This window comes from Carassius gibelio, chromosome A23 (genome assembly GCF_023724105.1).
Source record: "Carassius gibelio isolate Cgi1373 ecotype wild population from Czech Republic chromosome A23, carGib1.2-hapl.c, whole genome shotgun sequence".
NCBI lineage: Eukaryota > Metazoa > Chordata > Actinopteri > Cypriniformes > Cyprinidae > Carassius > Carassius gibelio.
The window spans coordinates 499,223-521,437 of NC_068393.1; the positions used below are offsets into that span (position 1 = coordinate 499,223).

General features: G+C 46.5%; 1 protein-coding gene and 10 non-coding genes across 25 annotated transcripts in view; all 11 read right to left on the bottom strand.

Moving 5' to 3' along the window:
- LOC127944872 (uncharacterized) overlaps positions 1-22,215 on the bottom strand; it is a 352,827-nt gene that overhangs the window by 244,173 nt on the left and 86,439 nt on the right. The window contains exon 1 of one of the 15 annotated variants that reach the window (XM_052541231.1): positions 1,325-1,527. The exons of 10 other annotated variants lie outside the window; for them this stretch is intronic. The gene's annotated coding sequence lies outside the window, so the exon portion shown is untranslated. Of the gene's footprint in view, positions 1-1,324; positions 1,532-22,215 lie in introns of those variants that run through there. 4 more of the 15 variants (XM_052541237.1, XM_052541234.1, XM_052541254.1 and 1 more) reach the window with 4 other exon arrangements.
- LOC127945243 (U1 spliceosomal RNA) lies at positions 4,001-4,164 on the bottom strand. The gene has a single exon (XR_008150589.1). It is a non-coding gene; the product is annotated as a U1 spliceosomal RNA (small nuclear RNA).
- On the bottom strand, positions 4,539-4,729 carry LOC127945486 (U2 spliceosomal RNA). Its single transcript, XR_008150817.1, has one exon. It is a non-coding gene; the product is annotated as a U2 spliceosomal RNA (small nuclear RNA).
- On the bottom strand, positions 7,217-7,380 carry LOC127945244 (U1 spliceosomal RNA). Its single transcript, XR_008150590.1, has one exon. It is a non-coding gene; the product is annotated as a U1 spliceosomal RNA (small nuclear RNA).
- LOC127945487 (U2 spliceosomal RNA) lies at positions 7,755-7,945 on the bottom strand. The gene has a single exon (XR_008150818.1). It is a non-coding gene; the product is annotated as a U2 spliceosomal RNA (small nuclear RNA).
- LOC127945245 (U1 spliceosomal RNA) lies at positions 11,025-11,188 on the bottom strand. The gene has a single exon (XR_008150591.1). It is a non-coding gene; the product is annotated as a U1 spliceosomal RNA (small nuclear RNA).
- Positions 11,563-11,753, bottom strand: LOC127945488 (U2 spliceosomal RNA). Its single transcript, XR_008150819.1, has one exon. It is a non-coding gene; the product is annotated as a U2 spliceosomal RNA (small nuclear RNA).
- LOC127945246 (U1 spliceosomal RNA) lies at positions 14,833-14,996 on the bottom strand. Its single transcript, XR_008150592.1, has one exon. It is a non-coding gene; the product is annotated as a U1 spliceosomal RNA (small nuclear RNA).
- LOC127945489 (U2 spliceosomal RNA) lies at positions 15,371-15,561 on the bottom strand. The gene has a single exon (XR_008150820.1). It is a non-coding gene; the product is annotated as a U2 spliceosomal RNA (small nuclear RNA).
- On the bottom strand, positions 18,641-18,804 carry LOC127945392 (U1 spliceosomal RNA). The gene has a single exon (XR_008150726.1). It is a non-coding gene; the product is annotated as a U1 spliceosomal RNA (small nuclear RNA).
- On the bottom strand, positions 19,179-19,369 carry LOC127945490 (U2 spliceosomal RNA). The gene has a single exon (XR_008150821.1). It is a non-coding gene; the product is annotated as a U2 spliceosomal RNA (small nuclear RNA).

Consider the following 22,215-nt stretch of genomic DNA (forward strand, 5'->3'; position numbering starts at 1 on the left):
CACAGATGAACTGGGTCCTGGAGAGCAGGTGCTCGACGCTTCGGGTGCTACAGAGAAATCCTCTTGTAACTCCCTAGGCGACGATGTTCTCAGCTTGATGTGCAAAAAAGATACCTCATTTGGGGACTCTAGGGGCCACATGCGTTCTTGATCTTCCAAATCGGAACTATCAAGCCGCTGTGCTGCCCTAGCTTTTTTCTCCTCGGTTTCCACCAGAGGAGATCCCGCAGGTCTTTTTTGCACTTGAGCATTTGGGAGTGAACACTCAAATTCACTCCCACTGGATTCCTGTACCAACTCTGACACCGTTTGTAGGGAGGAGGATGTTTCTCCCTCGGTCACTTCTCCTTCCGTGCCTTTTTCCATTTCAATATCTGACTCCGCCCCTATGGCCGCCCCACTTCCTCCTTCCTGCCCAATCCCTGAGGCTGGCTGGGAATTTGAAATTCCCGCCAAAACCTCAGGGACCGCCTCCTCTTTCCTTTCTTCGTTTGTTTGGTGCCAATGTGGGGCGGCCATTTTGAGCTTGTTGGCAAAACTTTTAGGGCAATCTCTGTAGAGGTGGTTTGAATCTCCACAAAGATTGCACCGCCTGCCATTGGTACACTGTTCAAACCCGTGACCAATTTCTTTGCACTTCCCACAAACTAATTCTTGGCATACATCGGCTAAGTGACCAAATTTCCCACATTTCCGACATAACTTAGGCATACCCTGGTAATGAATGTAGCCTCTGTTCTCTCCAAGCACAATCATGGAGGGCAGATGTTTCAGGCCCTGGTAGCCCCCAGCGTCCTCCCATTGTTTAATGGGGATTCGCCAGGAGCATGTCCAGATACCATCTTCATCTAGCACCTTGACTGGCTGGCCTCGAACAGTGCAAAATCTACCCAGCCACACACATATATCTTCACCAGTCACAGTTTCATTGAACATTCTGACAATCACAGTTTTAAGTGTGTTGTCAGAAAGTTTCTCCACCATAAACATAGAGAACTGGGATTTAACAGATTCAAACCTTTGCCAAAACTCACTTAGCAGGGAAGCAGTCTTAAAACTCAAATCAAAACCTTTGTTCAGAGGCAGAGTCATCAAACAATTCAGGTCTTCAGGCTTAAAATGTAAGGTCTTTTGAACAAGCTTTCTGGAAAAGTCCATGCGGGACATACCCAGAAGCTTTCCATCGACCTCCTTGAATATAAAACGCACGCTGTGGTGCCTCCGCATGCCGGCACGAGCAGCCGACATGGTGGAGGCACCACCAGCACGCAGCGGCTAAAACAAACAATAAATTAACTAAATAAATTAGATAAAACCTTCTTACCTTAAAAACAAGTTGATTCTCCGCAAAGCGAGTCGTCTCCAATTAAAAGCCGCTTGTCAATTTACCTCTTGGAGGATAGAGGACTCGTGCCACAAGCCACACACGAGCCTAAAGGTCCACCTAGAGGCGATCGCTGTCTCAACCGTCCGACCAGACCACGTGATCTTAGCCAAAAGGCCGAGAAGCGATGCTGCTAAGACGCAGCAGGGAGGAAGCCGGACACGGCGATGCCCATCTCGGCTTTGGTAAGTTTTGGGAGACCTAAAAACGCTGGGGGATGGTACCCTGATAGCACACATACATCTAGGAGACGTCTATTTGACATATGAATTTACATCTGCAAGATGTAGTTTTAAGGCTGTTTGCTCATCTGCAATACGTCTATTGGACGTCTCCTTTTAGCAGTGTTTGGAAGGTTACTTTGGAAATGTAATAGGTTACAGATTACAAGTTACCCTGTTTAAAATGTTATAGTAGTATAACTTTTTCAATTACTTTATTAAAGTAATGTAACTAATTACTTTTGAGTACTTTTAGATTACTTTTCTAAATTTGTGAAAATTAAATAATAATAAATAAAAACATATACATCAACTCAAATACAGTTATCTAATAAGCATGTGTCATTCCTGTATAATAAACTCCTGAAACATTGGTGTTTTTTTAAACTGCTGTCTCTTTGTATATGATATGATAGGTAAAATGCATGACGTGACACAGAGCAGTTCTAGAAATGATGTTTATGTGCTCATGTACTCCTATATTGAGGCGGCAGAGGCTGACAACACTGCAAGCTTCAGTAGGCCTATTTGTATTAAATGAAACTGCATGTTTTTGCCATTAATTTACAGGAAGGGCGGACTGGGAAAAACAAAAAATTCTGTTAAAATTCTGGAAATTATTAGGGCGTATGTCTCAGAACAGTCAGTGCAATTTGGGAAAGAAATCAGTGAAATCTGTATGTGGATGTGTGTAAATATTCAAATGTAATTGCCTTTGTAATCGTTAAAAATTTCATAAGTAACTTTAATTTAATTACTAATTTTTTCTTCGTAACTGTAACTAATTACAGTTACATTCATTTTGTAATTAAATTACGTAATGCTGTTACATGTAACTAGTTACTCCCCAACACTGCCTTTTAGATGTCAGATAGATGTCAATTAGATGTCTTTTAGATGTTTATGATTTAGAAGGTATATAAAACTGACATCTGAAAGGCGTATGTCAGACGTTTGTAGATGGCAGATGCTTTCCAGATCAACATTTCTTTAACAGACATCTTGCAGACGTAAGTGTGCTATCTGGGTAGTACCCTCCCCTGTCTACAACGTCACCGGGCCTCGTCCCGATCGGCCTGACGGAAAGTACGGCATGGCTCGTAACTCCCAAACGGTTGGTCGCAGAGCCACGTGCCTTATGTCACCGGAATCCTTGGCTCGAGCCGAACGAGACGCAGGTCTCAGATTGGCCCGTCGCTCTGACGAAATTTTCGGGTATTTTGGATTTTGTCGAAAACCTTCTTTTGCAACCTGGCGCCAGGTATTTGGCCCAGTCCCACCCAAATCAGCACAGAAAGCTTCTCTGGAGTCTGAGTGTCAATAATCATCCAAAAATAGAGGAAATTTCCATTCACCTTGGCGAGGGGACCTCAAAACGTGCTAAGGTGGCGTGTCCGAGGTGGCTCGAATGGCTATAACTCCAGGAAGGAGTGAGATCCCTTCACCCAAATCGGCACACCTGTGCAGGGGCTCAGTCCGAGGCCAGGTGAAAAGGGACGCGGCGACAGGCCACTAGGTGGCGCCGTAAGCTGAAAAATAGGGAAAATGTAATGTAAATGGACAATCAAACAAAGATGAAAACACCTGCAACACTGCGGGATGGTAGTACCCTCCCCTGTCTGCAACGTCACCGGGCCTTGTCCCGATCGGCCTGACGGTGGAACTGCAGCGACGGAAAGTACGGCATCGCTCGTAACTCCCAAACGGTTGGTCGCAGAGCCACGTGCCTTATGTCACCGGAATCCTTGGCTCGAGCCGAACGAGACGCAGGTCTCAGATTGGCCCGTCGCTCTGACGAAATTTTCGGGTATTTTGGATTTTGTCGAAAACCTTCTTTTGCAACCTGGCGCCAGGTATTTGGCCCAGTCCCACCCAAATCAGCACAGAAAGCTTCTCTGGAGTCTGACTGTCAATAATCATCCAAAAAAATAGGAAATTTCCATTCACCTTGGCGAGGGGACCTCAAAGCGTGCTAAGGTGGCGTGTCCGAGGTGGCTCGAATGGCTATAACTCCAGGAAGGAGTGAGATCCCTTCACCCAAATCGGCACACCTGTGCAGGGGCTCAGTCCGAGGCCAGGTGAAAAAGGGCGCGGCGACAGGCCACTAGGTGTCGCTGTAAGCGACAACAAAATTAATACGAATCGAAAAAAAGGACAACCAAACAACATGGAGACAGTTACAGCTAGGCTGCAGTCAGTCCAATCTACTTTCAAAGTAAGGTCTGCGCTATGTTCGAACTAAACTACCCACCAGGGTCCGATTTTTCAAGAGCGCAAGTGACTTTGTTTCACAGGCGCACAACACATATCTCGCATGTGACAGAACTCCCCATTCTGAAAGGAAAATAAATAAAAAACTGTAAAAACCTCTTCTGCTTTGTTTCACCAACAATTTCAGGGGAGAGCGCGAACGCAGTCCCCCACTACCATAAATTATGCAGTCGAGATTCCCGCATTTGGGGAATTCGCAGGGGTCAGCATGGCCGGAGTGCAATGGACAAGCCTCGCCCTGGGTGAACCGCCTTCTTGATCATGGTGTCTCCCCTGCCAGGTAAGTATGAAGGCCCAGGCGGTCAGCCAGAGGTCTGATTTGCATCTCTACCATCCTCACCAACGGTTAGCCCTCCGCCCCCCCTCCGGGAAAGGAAGGACGGGTGCCTTCCGTTACTGGCCTGGAAACTGCCAAGCTCATGGGCCGGTGCTTCCCAACGCCAGTTTTAGATGACTCTCTTTAAACAAACACACCTGATTCGATGCGTCACCTCGTCTGTGAAAGACTTCAAGACCTCAGGTGGGTGCATCGTTAGTGGAAGAGTCCAAGACCCCAGGTGGACACATCAGGAAAAAAGTTTGCAATAAACCACAGCATCTGCAATGGCAGCTCTCATTCCTTGTTCTGCTATTCGACACAATAAATGGCAATCCCCAAAAAGGGAAAGCACACCGTTCCTGGAGACACTGCAATACCAGGCCGATGCATGGAGTGGACGGAGCAAGCCCCGGCTCCAGCTCCGTGATCTAAAAATCCATTTAATATGTAGTCCCCGGATGGGGGACGTATCAGATATTAAACTGATAAGAACAGATACTACACTTGATCTTAGCCAAAAGGCCGAGAAGCGATGCTGCTAAGACGCAGCAGGGAGGAAGCCGGACACGGCGATGCCCATCTCGGCTTTGGTAAGTTTTGGGAGACCTAAAAACGCTGGGGGATGGTACCCTGATAGCACACATACATCTAGGAGACGTCTATTTGACATATGAATTTACATCTGCAAGATGTAGTTTTAAGGCTGTTTGCTCATCTGCAATACGTCTATTGGACGTCTCCTTTTAGCAGTGTTTGGAAGGTTACTTTGGAAATGTAATAGGTTACAGATTACAAGTTACCCTGTTTAAAATGTTATAGTAGTATAACTTTTTCAATTACTTTATTAAAGTAATGTAACTAATTACCTTTGAGTACTTTTAGATTACTTTTCTAAATTTGTGAAAATTAAATAATAATAAATAAAAACATATACATCAACTCAAATACAGTTATCTAATAAGCATGTGTCATTCCTGTATAATAAACTCCTGAAACATTGGTGTTTTTTTAAACTGCTGTCTCTTTGTATATGATATGATAGGTAAAATGCATGACGTGACACAGAGCAGTTCTAGAAATGATGTTTATGTGCTCATGTACTCCTATATTGAGGCGGCAGAGGCTGACAACACTGCAAGCTTCAGTAGGCCTATTTGTATTAAATGAAACTGCATGTTTTTGCCATTAATTTACAGGAAGGGCGGACTGGGAAAAACAAAAAATTCTGTTAAAATTCTGGAAATTATTAGGGCGTATGTCTCAGAACAGTCAGTGCAATTTGGGAAAGAAATCAGTGAAATCTGTATGTGGATGTGTGTAAATATTCAAATGTAATTGCCTTTGTAATCGTTAAAAATTTCATAAGTAACTTTAATTTAATTACTAATTTTTTCTTCGTAACTGTAACTAATTACAGTTACATTCATTTTGTAATTAAATTACGTAATGCTGTTACATGTAACTAGTTACTCCCCAACACTGCCTTTTAGATGTCAGATAGATGTCAATTAGATGTCTTTTAGATGTTTATGATTTAGAAGGTATATAAAACTGACATCTGAAAGGCGTATGTCAGACGTTTGTAGATGGCAGATGCTTTCCAGATCAACATTTCTTTAACAGACATCTTGCAGACGTAAGTGTGCTATCTGGGTAGTACCCTCCCCTGTCTACAACGTCACCGGGCCTCGTCCCGATCGGCCTGACGGAAAGTACGGCATGGCTCGTAACTCCCAAACGGTTGGTCGCAGAGCCACGTGCCTTATGTCACCGGAATCCTTGGCTCGAGCCGAACGAGACGCAGGTCTCAGATTGGCCCGTCGCTCTGACGAAATTTTCGGGTATTTTGGATTTTGTCGAAAACCTTCTTTTGCAACCTGGCGCCAGGTATTTGGCCCAGTCCCACCCAAATCAGCACAGAAAGCTTCTCTGGAGTCTGAGTGTCAATAATCATCCAAAAATAGAGGAAATTTCCATTCACCTTGGCGAGGGGACCTCAAAACGTGCTAAGGTGGCGTGTCCGAGGTGGCTCGAATGGCTATAACTCCAGGAAGGAGTGAGATCCCTTCACCCAAATCGGCACACCTGTGCAGGGGCTCAGTCCGAGGCCAGGTGAAAAGGGACGCGGCGACAGGCCACTAGGTGGCGCCGTAAGCTGAAAAATAGGGAAAATGTAATGTAAATGGACAATCAAACAAAGATGAAAACACCTGCAACACTGCGGGATGGTAGTACCCTCCCCTGTCTGCAACGTCACCGGGCCTTGTCCCGATCGGCCTGACGGTGGAACTGCAGCGACGGAAAGTACGGCATCGCTCGTAACTCCCAAACGGTTGGTCGCAGAGCCACGTGCCTTATGTCACCGGAATCCTTGGCTCGAGCCGAACGAGACGCAGGTCTCAGATTGGCCCGTCGCTCTGACGAAATTTTCGGGTATTTTGGATTTTGTCGAAAACCTTCTTTTGCAACCTGGCGCCAGGTATTTGGCCCAGTCCCACCCAAATCAGCACAGAAAGCTTCTCTGGAGACTGACTGTCAATAATCATCCAAAAAAATAGGAAATTTCTATTCACCTTGGCGAGGGGACCTCAAAGCGTGCTAAGGTGGCGTGTCCGAGGTGGCTCGAATGGCTATAACTCCAGGAAGGAGTGAGATCCCTTCACCCAAATCGGCACACCTGTGCAGGGGCTCAGTCCGAGGCCAGGTGAAAAAGGGCGCGGCGACAGGCCACTAGGTGTCGCTGTAAGCGACAACAAAATTAATACGAATCGAAAAAAAGGACAACCAAACAACATGGAGACAGTTACAGCTAGGCTGCAGTCAGTCCAATCTACTTTCAAAGTAAGGTCTGCGCTATGTTCGAACTAAACTACCCACCAGGGTCCGATTTTTCAAGAGCGCAAGTGACTTTGTTTCACAGGCGCACAACACATATCTCGCATGTGACAGAACTCCCCATTCTGAAAGGAAAATAAATAAAAAACTGTAAAAACCTCTTCTGCTTTGTTTCACCAACAATTTCAGGGGAGAGCGCGAACGCAGTCCCCCACTACCATAAATTATGCAGTCGAGATTCCCGCATTTGGGGAATTCGCAGGGGTCAGCATGGCCGGAGTGCAATGGACAAGCCTCGCCCTGGGTGAACCGCCTTCTTGATCATGGTGTCTCCCCTGCCAGGTAAGTATGAAGGCCCAGGCGGTCAGCCAGAGGTCTGATTTGCATCTCTACCATCCTCACCAACGGTTAGCCCTCCGCCCCCCCTCCGGGAAAGGAAGGACGGGTGCCTTCCGTTACTGGCCTGGAAACTGCCAAGCTCATGGGCCGGTGCTTCCCAACGCCAGTTTTAGATGACTCTCTTTAAACAAACACACCTGATTCGATGCGTCACCTCGTCTGTGAAAGACTTCAAGACCTCAGGTGGGTGCATCGTTAGTGGAAGAGTCCAAGACCCCAGGTGGACACATCAGGAAAAAAGTTTGCAATAAACCACAGCATCTGCAATGGCAGCTCTCATTCCTTGTTCTGCTATTCGACACAATAAATGGCAATCCCCAAAAAGGGAAAGCACACCGTTCCTGGAGACACTGCAATACCAGGCCGATGCATGGAGTGGACGGAGCAAGCCCCGGCTCCAGCTCCGTGATCTAAAAATCCATTTAATATGTAGTCCCCGGATGGGGGACGTATCAGATATTAAACTGATAAGAACAGATACTACACTTGATCTTAGCCAAAAGGCCGAGAAGCGATGCTGCTAAGACGCAGCAGGGAGGAAGCCGGACACGGCGATGCCCATCTCGGCTTTGGTAAGTTTTGGGAGACCTAAAAACGCTGGGGGATGGTACCCTGATAGCACACATACATCTAGGAGACGTCTATTTGACATATGAATTTACATCTGCAAGATGTAGTTTTAAGGCTGTTTGCTCATCTGCAATACGTCTATTGGACGTCTCCTTTTAGCAGTGTTTGGAAGGTTACTTTGGAAATGTAATAGGTTACAGATTACAAGTTACCCTGTTTAAAATGTTATAGTAGTATAACTTTTTCAATTACTTTATTAAAGTAATGTAACTAATTACCTTTGAGTACTTTTAGATTACTTTTCTAAATTTGTGAAAATTAAATAATAATAAATAAAAACATATACATCAACTCAAATACAGTTATCTAATAAGCATGTGTCATTCCTGTATAATAAACTCCTGAAACATTGGTGTTTTTTTAAACTGCTGTCTCTTTGTATATGATATGATAGGTAAAATGCATGACGTGACACAGAGCAGTTCTAGAAATGATGTTTATGTGCTCATGTACTCCTATATTGAGGCGGCAGAGGCTGACAACACTGCAAGCTTCAGTAGGCCTATTTGTATTAAATGAAACTGCATGTTTTTGCCATTAATTTACAGGAAGGGCGGACTGGGAAAAACAAAAAATTCTGTTAAAATTCTGGAAATTATTAGGGCGTATGTCTCAGAACAGTCAGTGCAATTTGGGAAAGAAATCAGTGAAATCTGTATGTGGATGTGTGTAAATATTCAAATGTAATTGCCTTTGTAATCGTTAAAAATTTCATAAGTAACTTTAATTTAATTACTAATTTTTTCTTCGTAACTGTAACTAATTACAGTTACATTCATTTTGTAATTAAATTACGTAATGCTGTTACATGTAACTAGTTACTCCCCAACACTGCCTTTTAGATGTCAGATAGATGTCAATTAGATGTCTTTTAGATGTTTATGATTTAGAAGGTATATAAAACTGACATCTGAAAGGCGTATGTCAGACGTTTGTAGATGGCAGATGCTTTCCAGATCAACATTTCTTTAACAGACATCTTGCAGACGTAAGTGTGCTATCTGGGTAGTACCCTCCCCTGTCTACAACGTCACCGGGCCTCGTCCCGATCGGCCTGACGGAAAGTACGGCATGGCTCGTAACTCCCAAACGGTTGGTCGCAGAGCCACGTGCCTTATGTCACCGGAATCCTTGGCTCGAGCCGAACGAGACGCAGGTCTCAGATTGGCCCGTCGCTCTGACGAAATTTTCGGGTATTTTGGATTTTGTCGAAAACCTTCTTTTGCAACCTGGCGCCAGGTATTTGGCCCAGTCCCACCCAAATCAGCACAGAAAGCTTCTCTGGAGTCTGAGTGTCAATAATCATCCAAAAATAGAGGAAATTTCCATTCACCTTGGCGAGGGGACCTCAAAACGTGCTAAGGTGGCGTGTCCGAGGTGGCTCGAATGGCTATAACTCCAGGAAGGAGTGAGATCCCTTCACCCAAATCGGCACACCTGTGCAGGGGCTCAGTCCGAGGCCAGGTGAAAAGGGACGCGGCGACAGGCCACTAGGTGGCGCCGTAAGCTGAAAAATAGGGAAAATGTAATGTAAATGGACAATCAAACAAAGATGAAAACACCTGCAACACTGCGGGATGGTAGTACCCTCCCCTGTCTGCAACGTCACCGGGCCTTGTCCCGATCGGCCTGACGGTGGAACTGCAGCGACGGAAAGTACGGCATCGCTCGTAACTCCCAAACGGTTGGTCGCAGAGCCACGTGCCTTATGTCACCGGAATCCTTGGCTCGAGCCGAACGAGACGCAGGTCTCAGATTGGCCCGTCGCTCTGACGAAATTTTCGGGTATTTTGGATTTTGTCGAAAACCTTCTTTTGCAACCTGGCGCCAGGTATTTGGCCCAGTCCCACCCAAATCAGCACAGAAAGCTTCTCTGGAGTCTGAGTGTCAATAATCATCCAAAAATAGAGGAAATTTCCATTCACCTTGGCGAGGGGACCTCAAAACGTGCTAAGGTGGCGTGTCCGAGGTGGCTCGAATGGCTATAACTCCAGGAAGGAGTGAGATCCCTTCACCCAAATCGGCACACCTGTGCAGGGGCTCAGTCCGAGGCCAGGTGAAAAGGGACGCGGCGACAGGCCACTAGGTGGCGCCGTAAGCTGAAAAATAGGGAAAATGTAATGTAAATGGACAATCAAACAAAGATGAAAACACCTGCAACACTGCGGGATGGTAGTACCCTCCCCTGTCTGCAACGTCACCGGGCCTTGTCCCGATCGGCCTGACGGTGGAACTGCAGCGACGGAAAGTACGGCATCGCTCGTAACTCCCAAACGGTTGGTCGCAGAGCCACGTGCCTTATGTCACCGGAATCCTTGGCTCGAGCCGAACGAGACGCAGGTCTCAGATTGGCCCGTCGCTCTGACGAAATTTTCGGGTATTTTGGATTTTGTCGAAAACCTTCTTTTGCAACCTGGCGCCAGGTATTTGGCCCAGTCCCACCCAAATCAGCACAGAAAGCTTCTCTGGAGACTGACTGTCAATAATCATCCAAAAAAATAGGAAATTTCTATTCACCTTGGCGAGGGGACCTCAAAGCGTGCTAAGGTGGCGTGTCCGAGGTGGCTCGAATGGCTATAACTCCAGGAAGGAGTGAGATCCCTTCACCCAAATCGGCACACCTGTGCAGGGGCTCAGTCCGAGGCCAGGTGAAAAAGGGCGCGGCGACAGGCCACTAGGTGTCGCTGTAAGCGACAACAAAATTAATACGAATCGAAAAAAAGGACAACCAAACAACATGGAGACAGTTACAGCTAGGCTGCAGTCAGTCCAATCTACTTTCAAAGTAAGGTCTGCGCTATGTTCGAACTAAACTACCCACCAGGGTCCGATTTTTCAAGAGCGCAAGTGACTTTGTTTCACAGGCGCACAACACATATCTCGCATGTGACAGAACTCCCCATTCTGAAAGGAAAATAAATAAAAAACTGTAAAAACCTCTTCTGCTTTGTTTCACCAACAATTTCAGGGGAGAGCGCGAACGCAGTCCCCCACTACCATAAATTATGCAGTCGAGATTCCCGCATTTGGGGAATTCGCAGGGGTCAGCATGGCCGGAGTGCAATGGACAAGCCTCGCCCTGGGTGAACCGCCTTCTTGATCATGGTGTCTCCCCTGCCAGGTAAGTATGAAGGCCCAGGCGGTCAGCCAGAGGTCTGATTTGCATCTCTACCATCCTCACCAACGGTTAGCCCTCCGCCCCCCCTCCGGGAAAGGAAGGACGGGTGCCTTCCGTTACTGGCCTGGAAACTGCCAAGCTCATGGGCCGGTGCTTCCCAACGCCAGTTTTAGATGACTCTCTTTAAACAAACACACCTGATTCGATGCGTCACCTCGTCTGTGAAAGACTTCAAGACCTCAGGTGGGTGCATCGTTAGTGGAAGAGTCCAAGACCCCAGGTGGACACATCAGGAAAAAAGTTTGCAATAAACCACAGCATCTGCAATGGCAGCTCTCATTCCTTGTTCTGCTATTCGACACAATAAATGGCAATCCCCAAAAAGGGAAAGCACACCGTTCCTGGAGACACTGCAATACCAGGCCGATGCATGGAGTGGACGGAGCAAGCCCCGGCTCCAGCTCCGTGATCTAAAAATCCATTTAATATGTAGTCCCCGGATGGGGGACGTATCAGATATTAAACTGATAAGAACAGATACTACACTTGATCTTAGCCAAAAGGCCGAGAAGCGATGCTGCTAAGACGCAGCAGGGAGGAAGCCGGACACGGCGATGCCCATCTCGGCTTTGGTAAGTTTTGGGAGACCTAAAAACGCTGGGGGATGGTACCCTGATAGCACACATACATCTAGGAGACGTCTATTTGACATATGAATTTACATCTGCAAGATGTAGTTTTAAGGCTGTTTGCTCATCTGCAATACGTCTATTGGACGTCTCCTTTTAGCAGTGTTTGGAAGGTTACTTTGGAAATGTAATAGGTTACAGATTACAAGTTACCCTGTTTAAAATGTTATAGTAGTATAACTTTTTCAATTACTTTATTAAAGTAATGTAACTAATTACCTTTGAGTACTTTTAGATTACTTTTCTAAATTTGTGAAAATTAAATAATAATAAATAAAAACATATACATCAACTCAAATACAGTTATCTAATAAGCATGTGTCATTCCTGTATAATAAACTCCTGAAACATTGGTGTTTTTTTAAACTGCTGTCTCTTTGTATATGATATGATAGGTAAAATGCATGACGTGACACAGAGCAGTTCTAGAAATGATGTTTATGTGCTCATGTACTCCTATATTGAGGCGGCAGAGGCTGACAACACTGCAAGCTTCAGTAGGCCTATTTGTATTAAATGAAACTGCATGTTTTTGCCATTAATTTACAGGAAGGGCGGACTGGGAAAAACAAAAAATTCTGTTAAAATTCTGGAAATTATTAGGGCGTATGTCTCAGAACAGTCAGTGCAATTTGGGAAAGAAATCAGTGAAATCTGTATGTGGATGTGTGTAAATATTCAAATGTAATTGCCTTTGTAATCGTTAAAAATTTCATAAGTAACTTTAATTTAATTACTAATTTTTTCTTCGTAACTGTAACTAATTACAGTTACATTCATTTTGTAATTAAATTACGTAATGCTGTTACATGTAACTAGTTACTCCCCAACACTGCCTTTTAGATGTCAGATAGATGTCAATTAGATGTCTTTTAGATGTTTATGATTTAGAAGGTATATAAAACTGACATCTGAAAGGCGTATGTCAGACGTTTGTAGATGGCAGATGCTTTCCAGATCAACATTTCTTTAACAGACATCTTGCAGACGTAAGTGTGCTATCTGGGTAGTACCCTCCCCTGTCTACAACGTCACCGGGCCTCGTCCCGATCGGCCTGACGGAAAGTACGGCATGGCTCGTAACTCCCAAACGGTTGGTCGCAGAGCCACGTGCCTTATGTCACCGGAATCCTTGGCTCGAGCCGAACGAGACGCAGGTCTCAGATTGGCCCGTCGCTCTGACGAAATTTTCGGGTATTTTGGATTTTGTCGAAAACCTTCTTTTGCAACCTGGCGCCAGGTATTTGGCCCAGTCCCACCCAAATCAGCACAGAAAGCTTCTCTGGAGTCTGAGTGTCAATAATCATCCAAAAATAGAGGAAATTTCCATTCACCTTGGCGAGGGGACCTCAAAACGTGCTAAGGTGGCGTGTCCGAGGTGGCTCGAATGGCTATAACTCCAGGAAGGAGTGAGATCCCTTCACCCAAATCGGCACACCTGTGCAGGGGCTCAGTCCGAGGCCAGGTGAAAAGGGACGCGGCGACAGGCCACTAGGTGGCGCCGTAAGCTGAAAAATAGGGAAAATGTAATGTAAATGGACAATCAAACAAAGATGAAAACACCTGCAACACTGCGGGATGGTAGTACCCTCCCCTGTCTGCAACGTCACCGGGCCTTGTCCCGATCGGCCTGACGGTGGAACTGCAGCGACGGAAAGTACGGCATCGCTCGTAACTCCCAAACGGTTGGTCGCAGAGCCACGTGCCTTATGTCACCGGAATCCTTGGCTCGAGCCGAACGAGACGCAGGTCTCAGATTGGCCCGTCGCTCTGACGAAATTTTCGGGTATTTTGGATTTTGTCGAAAACCTTCTTTTGCAACCTGGCGCCAGGTATTTGGCCCAGTCCCACCCAAATCAGCACAGAAAGCTTCTCTGGAGTCTGAGTGTCAATAATCATCCAAAAATAGAGGAAATTTCCATTCACCTTGGCGAGGGGACCTCAAAACGTGCTAAGGTGGCGTGTCCGAGGTGGCTCGAATGGCTATAACTCCAGGAAGGAGTGAGATCCCTTCACCCAAATCGGCACACCTGTGCAGGGGCTCAGTCCGAGGCCAGGTGAAAAGGGACGCGGCGACAGGCCACTAGGTGGCGCCGTAAGCTGAAAAATAGGGAAAATGTAATGTAAATGGACAATCAAACAAAGATGAAAACACCTGCAACACTGCGGGATGGTAGTACCCTCCCCTGTCTGCAACGTCACCGGGCCTTGTCCCGATCGGCCTGACGGTGGAACTGCAGCGACGGAAAGTACGGCATCGCTCGTAACTCCCAAACGGTTGGTCGCAGAGCCACGTGCCTTATGTCACCGGAATCCTTGGCTCGAGCCGAACGAGACGCAGGTCTCAGATTGGCCCGTCGCTCTGACGAAATTTTCGGGTATTTTGGATTTTGTCGAAAACCTTCTTTTGCAACCTGGCGCCAGGTATTTGGCCCAGTCCCACCCAAATCAGCACAGAAAGCTTCTCTGGAGTCTGACTGTCAATAATCATCCAAAAAAATAGGAAATTTCTATTCACCTTGGCGAGGGGACCTCAAAGCGTGCTAAGGTGGCGTGTCCGAGGTGGCTCGAATGGCTATAACTCCAGGAAGGAGTGAGATCCCTTCACCCAAATCGGCACACCTGTGCAGGGGCTCAGTCCGAGGCCAGGTGAAAAAGGGCGCGGCGACAGGCCACTAGGTGTCGCTGTAAGCGACAACAAAATTAATACGAATCGAAAAAAAGGACAACCAAACAACATGGAGACAGTTACAGCTAGGCTGCAGTCAGTCCAATCTACTTTCAAAGTAAGGTCTGCGCTATGTTCGAACTAAACTACCCACCAGGGTCCGATTTTTCAAGAGCGCAAGTGACTTTGTTTCACAGGCGCACAACACATATCTCGCATGTGACAGAACTCCCCATTCTGAAAGGAAAATAAATAAAAAACTGTAAAAACCTCTTCTGCTTTGTTTCACCAACAATTTCAGGGGAGAGCGCGAACGCAGTCCCCCACTACCATAAATTATGCAGTCGAGATTCCCGCATTTGGGGAATTCGCAGGGGTCAGCATGGCCGGAGTGCAATGGACAAGCCTCGCCCTGGGTGAACCGCCTTCTTGATCATGGTGTCTCCCCTGCCAGGTAAGTATGAAGGCCCAGGCGGTCAGCCAGAGGTCTGATTTGCATCTCTACCATCCTCACCAACGGTTAGCCCTCCGCCCCCCCTCCGGGAAAGGAAGGACGGGTGCCTTCCGTTACTGGCCTGGAAACTGCCAAGCTCATGGGCCGGTGCTTCCCAACGCCAGTTTTAGATGACTCTCTTTAAACAAACACACCTGATTCGATGCGTCACCTCGTCTGTGAAAGACTTCAAGACCTCAGGTGGGTGCATCGTTAGTGGAAGAGTCCAAGACCCCAGGTGGACACATCAGGAAAAAAGTTTGCAATAAACCACAGCATCTGCAATGGCAGCTCTCATTCCTTGTTCTGCTATTCGACACAATAAATGGCAATCCCCAAAAAGGGAAAGCACACCGTTCCTGGAGACACTGCAATACCAGGCCGATGCATGGAGTGGACGGAGCAAGCCCCGGCTCCAGCTCCGTGATCTAAAAATCCATTTAATATGTAGTCCCCGGATGGGGGACGTATCAGATATTAAACTGATAAGAACAGATACTACACTTGATCTTAGCCAAAAGGCCGAGAAGCGATGCTGCTAAGACGCAGCAGGGAGGAAGCCGGACACGGCGATGCCCATCTCGGCTTTGGTAAGTTTTGGGAGACCTAAAAACGCTGGGGGATGGTACCCTGATAGCACACATACATCTAGGAGACGTCTATTTGACATATGAATTTACATCTGCAAGATGTAGTTTTAAGGCTGTTTGCTCATCTGCAATACGTCTATTGGACGTCTCCTTTTAGCAGTGTTTGGAAGGTTACTTTGGAAATGTAATAGGTTACAGATTACAAGTTACCCTGTTTAAAATGTTATAGTAGTATAACTTTTTCAATTACTTTATTAAAGTAATGTAACTAATTACCTTTGAGTACTTTTAGATTACTTTTCTAAATTTGTGAAAATTAAATAATAATAAATAAAAACATATACATCAACTCAAATACAGTTATCTAATAAGCATGTGTCATTCCTGTATAATAAACTCCTGAAACATTGGTGTTTTTTTAAACTGCTGTCTCTTTGTATATGATATGATAGGTAAAATGCATGACGTGACACAGAGCAGTTCTAGAAATGATGTTTATGTGCTCATGTACTCCTATATTGAGGCGGCAGAGGCTGACAACACTGCAAGCTTCAGTAGGCCTATTTGTATTAAATGAAACTGCATGTTTTTGCCATTAATTTACAGGAAGGGCGGACTGGGAAAAACAAAAAATTCTGTTAAAATTCTGGAAATTATTAGGGCGTATGTCTCAGAACAGTCAGTGCAATTTGGGAAAGAAATCAGTGAAATCTGTATGTGGATGTGTGTAAATATTCAAATGTAATTGCCTTTGTAATCGTTAAAAATTTCATAAGTAACTTTAATTTAATTACTAATTTTTTCTTCGTAACTGTAACTAATTACAGTTACATTCATTTTGTAATTAAATTACGTAATGCTGTTACATGTAACTAGTTACTCCCCAACACTGCCTTTTAGATGTCAGATAGATGTCAATTAGATGTCTTTTAGATGTTTATGATTTAGAAGGTATATAAAACTGACATCTGAAAGGCGTATGTCAGACGTTTGTAGATGGCAGATGCTTTCCAGATCAACATTTCTTTAACAGACATCTTGCAGACGTAAGTGTGCTATCTGGGTAGTACCCTCCCCTGTCTACAACGTCACCGGGCCTCGTCCCGATCGGCCTGACGGAAAGTACGGCATGGCTCGTAACTCCCAAACGGTTGGTCGCAGAGCCACGTGCCTTATGTCACCGGAATCCTTGGCTCGAGCCGAACGAGACGCAGGTCTCAGATTGGCCCGTCGCTCTGACGAAATTTTCGGGTATTTTGGATTTTGTCGAAAACCTTCTTTTGCAACCTGGCGCCAGGTATTTGGCCCAGTCCCACCCAAATCAGCACAGAAAGCTTCTCTGGAGTCTGAGTGTCAATAATCATCCAAAAATAGAGGAAATTTCCATTCACCTTGGCGAGGGGACCTCAAAACGTGCTAAGGTGGCGTGTCCGAGGTGGCTCGAATGGCTATAACTCCAGGAAGGAGTGAGATCCCTTCACCCAAATCGGCACACCTGTGCAGGGGCTCAGTCCGAGGCCAGGTGAAAAGGGACGCGGCGACAGGCCACTAGGTGGCGCCGTAAGCTGAAAAATAGGGAAAATGTAATGTAAATGGACAATCAAACAAAGATGAAAACACCTGCAACACTGCGGGATGGTAGTACCCTCCCCTGTCTGCAACGTCACCGGGCCTTGTCCCGATCGGCCTGACGGTGGAACTGCAGCGACGGAAAGTACGGCATCGCTCGTAACTCCCAAACGGTTGGTCGCAGAGCCACGTGCCTTATGTCACCGGAATCCTTGGCTCGAGCCGAACGAGACGCAGGTCTCAGATTGGCCCGTCGCTCTGACGAAATTTTCGGGTATTTTGGATTTTGTCGAAAACCTTCTTTTGCAACCTGGCGCCAGGTATTTGGCCCAGTCCCACCCAAATCAGCACAGAAAGCTTCTCTGGAGTCTGAGTGTCAATAATCATCCAAAAATAGAGGAAATTTCCATTCACCTTGGCGAGGGGACCTCAAAACGTGCTAAGGTGGCGTGTCCGAGGTGGCTCGAATGGCTATAACTCCAGGAAGGAGTGAGATCCCTTCACCCAAATCGGCACACCTGTGCAGGGGCTCAGTCCGAGGCCAGGTGAAAAGGGACGCGGCGACAGGCCACTAGGTGGCGCCGTAAGCTGAAAAATAGGGAAAATGTAATGTAAATGGACAATCAAACAAAGATGAAAACACCTGCAACACTGCGGGATGGTAGTACCCTCCCCTGTCTGCAACGTCACCGGGCCTTGTCCCGATCGGCCTGACGGTGGAACTGCAGCGACGGAAAGTACGGCATCGCTCGTAACTCCCAAACGGTTGGTCGCAGAGCCACGTGCCTTATGTCACCGGAATCCTTGGCTCGAGCCGAACGAGACGCAGGTCTCAGATTGGCCCGTCGCTCTGACGAAATTTTCGGGTATTTTGGATTTTGTCGAAAACCTTCTTTTGCAACCTGGCGCCAGGTATTTGGCCCAGTCCCACCCAAATCAGCACAGAAAGCTTCTCTGGAGTCTGACTGTCAATAATCATCCAAAAAAATAGGAAATTTCCATTCACCTTGGCGAGGGGACCTCAAAGCGTGCTAAGGTGGCGTGTCCGAGGTGGCTCGAATGGCTATAACTCCAGGAAGGAGTGAGATCCCTTCACCCAAATCGGCACACCTGTGCAGGGGCTCAGTCCGAGGCCAGGTGAAAAAGGGCGCGGCGACAGGCCACTAGGTGTCGCTGTAAGCGACAACAAAATTAATACGAATCGAAAAAAAGGACAACCAAACAACATGGAGACAGTTACAGCTAGGCTGCAGTCAGTCCAATCTACTTTCAAAGTAAGGTCTGCGCTATGTTCGAACTAAACTACCCACCAGGGTCCGATTTTTCAAGAGCGCAAGTGACTTTGTTTCACAGGCGCACAACACATATCTCGCATGTGACAGAACTCCCCATTCTGAAAGGAAAATAAATAAAAAACTGTAAAAACCTCTTCTGCTTTGTTTCACCAACAATTTCAGGGGAGAGCGCGAACGCAGTCCCCCACTACCATAAATTATGCAGTCGAGATTCCCGCATTTGGGGAATTCGCAGGGGTCAGCATGGCCGGAGTGCAATAGACAAGCCTCGCCCTGGGTGAACCGCCTTCTTGATCATGGTGTCTCCCCTGCCAGGTAAGTATGAAGGCCCAGGCGGTCAGCCAGAGGTCTGATTTGCATCTCTACCATCCTCACCAACGGTTAGCCCTCCGCCCCCCCTCCGGGAAAGGAAGGACGGGTGCCTTCCGTTACTGGCCTGGAAACTGCCAAGCTCATGGGCCGGTGCTTCCCAACGCCAGTTTTAGATGACTCTCTTTAAACAAACACACCTGATTCGATGCGTCACCTCGTCTGTGAAAGACTTCAAGACCTCAGGTGGGTGCATCGTTAGTGGAAGAGTCCAAGACCCCAGGTGGACACATCAGGAAAAAAGTTTGCAATAAACCACAGCATCTGCAATGGCAGCTCTCATTCCTTGTTCTGCTATTCGACACAATAAATGGCAATCCCCAAAAAGGGAAAGCACACCGTTCCTGGAGACACTGCAATACCAGGCCGATGCATGGAGTGGACGGAGCAAGCCCCGGCTCCAGCTCCGTGATCTAAAAATCCATTTAATATGTAGTCCCCGGATGGGGGACGTATCAGATATTAAACTGATAAGAACAGATACTACACTTGATCTTAGCCAAAAGGCCGAGAAGCGATGCTGCTAAGACGCAGCAGGGAGGAAGCCGGACACGGCGATGCCCATCTCGGCTTTGGTAAGTTTTGGGAGACCTAAAAACGCTGGGGGATGGTACCCTGATAGCACACATACATCTAGGAGACGTCTATTTGACATATGAATTTACATCTGCAAGATGTAGTTTTAAGGCTGTTTGCTCATCTGCAATACGTCTATTGGACGTCTCCTTTTAGCAGTGTTTGGAAGGTTACTTTGGAAATGTAATAGGTTACAGATTACAAGTTACCCTGTTTAAAATGTTATAGTAGTATAACTTTTTCAATTACTTTATTAAAGTAATGTAACTAATTACCTTTGAGTACTTTTAGATTACTTTTCTAAATTTGTGAAAATTAAATAATAATAAATAAAAACATATACATCAACTCAAATACAGTTATCTAATAAGCATGTGTCATTCCTGTATAATAAACTCCTGAAACATTGGTGTTTTTTTAAACTGCTGTCTCTTTGTATATGATATGATAGGTAAAATGCATGACGTGACACAGAGCAGTTCTAGAAATGATGTTTATGTGCTCATGTACTCCTATATTGAGGCGGCAGAGGCTGACAACACTGCAAGCTTCAGTAGGCCTATTTGTATTAAATGAAACTGCATGTTTTTGCCATTAATTTACAGGAAGGGCGGACTGGGAAAAACAAAAAATTCTGTTAAAATTCTGGAAATTATTAGGGCGTATGTCTCAGAACAGTCAGTGCAATTTGGGAAAGAAATCAGTGAAATCTGTATGTGGATGTGTGTAAATATTCAAATGTAATTGCCTTTGTAATCGTTAAAAATTTCATAAGTAACTTTAATTTAATTACTAATTTTTTCTTCGTAACTGTAACTAATTACAGTTACATTCATTTTGTAATTAAATTACGTAATGCTGTTACATGTAACTAGTTACTCCCCAACACTGCCTTTTAGATGTCAGATAGATGTCAATTAGATGTCTTTTAGATGTTTATGATTTAGAAGGTATATAAAACTGACATCTGAAAGGCGTATGTCAGACGTTTGTAGATGGCAGATGCTTTCCAGATCAACATTTCTTTAACAGACATCTTGCAGACGTAAGTGTGCTATCTGGGTAGTACCCTCCCCTGTCTACAACGTCACCGGGCCTCGTCCCGATCGGCCTGACGGAAAGTACGGCATGGCTCGTAACTCCCAAACGGTTGGTCGCAGAGCCACGTGCCTTATGTCACCGGAATCCTTGGCTCGAGCCGAACGAGACGCAGGTCTCAGATTGGCCCGTCGCTCTGACGAAATTTTCGGGTATTTTGGATTTTGTCGAAAACCTTCTTTTGCAACCTGGCGCCAGGTATTTGGCCCAGTCCCACCCAAATCAGCACAGAAAGCTTCTCTGGAGTCTGAGTGTCAATAATCATCCAAAAATAGAGGAAATTTCCATTCACCTTGGCGAGGGGACCTCAAAACGTGCTAAGGTGGCGTGTCCGAGGTGGCTCGAATGGCTATAACTCCAGGAAGGAGTGAGATCCCTTCACCCAAATCGGCACACCTGTGCAGGGGCTCAGTCCGAGGCCAGGTGAAAAGGGACGCGGCGACAGGCCACTAGGTGGCGCCGTAAGCTGAAAAATAGGGAAAATGTAATGTAAATGGACAATCAAACAAAGATGAAAACACCTGCAACACTGCGGGATGGTAGTACCCTCCCCTGTCTGCAACGTCACCGGGCCTTGTCCCGATCGGCCTGACGGTGGAACTGCAGCGACGGAAAGTACGGCATCGCTCGTAACTCCCAAACGGTTGGTCGCAGAGCCACGTGCCTTATGTCACCGGAATCCTTGGCTCGAGCCGAACGAGACGCAGGTCTCAGATTGGCCCGTCGCTCTGACGAAATTTTCGGGTATTTTGGATTTTGTCGAAAACCTTCTTTTGCAACCTGGCGCCAGGTATTTGGCCCAGTCCCACCCAAATCAGCACAGAAAGCTTCTCTGGAGTCTGAGTGTCAATAATCATCCAAAAATAGAGGAAATTTCCATTCACCTTGGCGAGGGGACCTCAAAACGTGCTAAGGTGGCGTGTCCGAGGTGGCTCGAATGGCTATAACTCCAGGAAGGAGTGAGATCCCTTCACCCAAATCGGCACACCTGTGCAGGGGCTCAGTCCGAGGCCAGGTGAAAAGGGACGCGGCGACAGGCCACTAGGTGGCGCCGTAAGCTGAAAAATAGGGAAAATGTAATGTAAATGGACAATCAAACAAAGATGAAAACACCTGCAACACTGCGGGATGGTAGTACCCTCCCCTGTCTGCAACGTCACCGGGCCTTGTCCCGATCGGCCTGACGGTGGAACTGCAGCGACGGAAAGTACGGCATCGCTCGTAACTCCCAAACGGTTGGTCGCAGAGCCACGTGCCTTATGTCACCGGAATCCTTGGCTCGAGCCGAACGAGACGCAGGTCTCAGATTGGCCCGTCGCTCTGACGGAATTTTCGGGTATTTTGGATTTTGTCGAAAACCTTCTTTTGCAACCTGGCGCCAGGTATTTGGCCCAGTCCCACCCAAATCAGCACAGAAAGCTTCTCTGGAGTCTGACTGTCAATAATCATCCAAAAAAATAGGAAATTTCCATTCACCTTGGCGAGGGGACCTCAAAGCGTGCTAAGGTGGCGTGTCCGAGGTGGCTCGAATGGCTATAACTCCAGGAAGGAGTGAGATCCCTTCACCCAAATCGGCACACCTGTGCAGGGGCTCAGTCCGAGGCCAGGTGAAAAAGGGCGCGGCGACAGGCCACTAGGTGTCGCTGTAAGCGACAACAAAATTAATACGAATCGAAAAAAAGGACAACCAA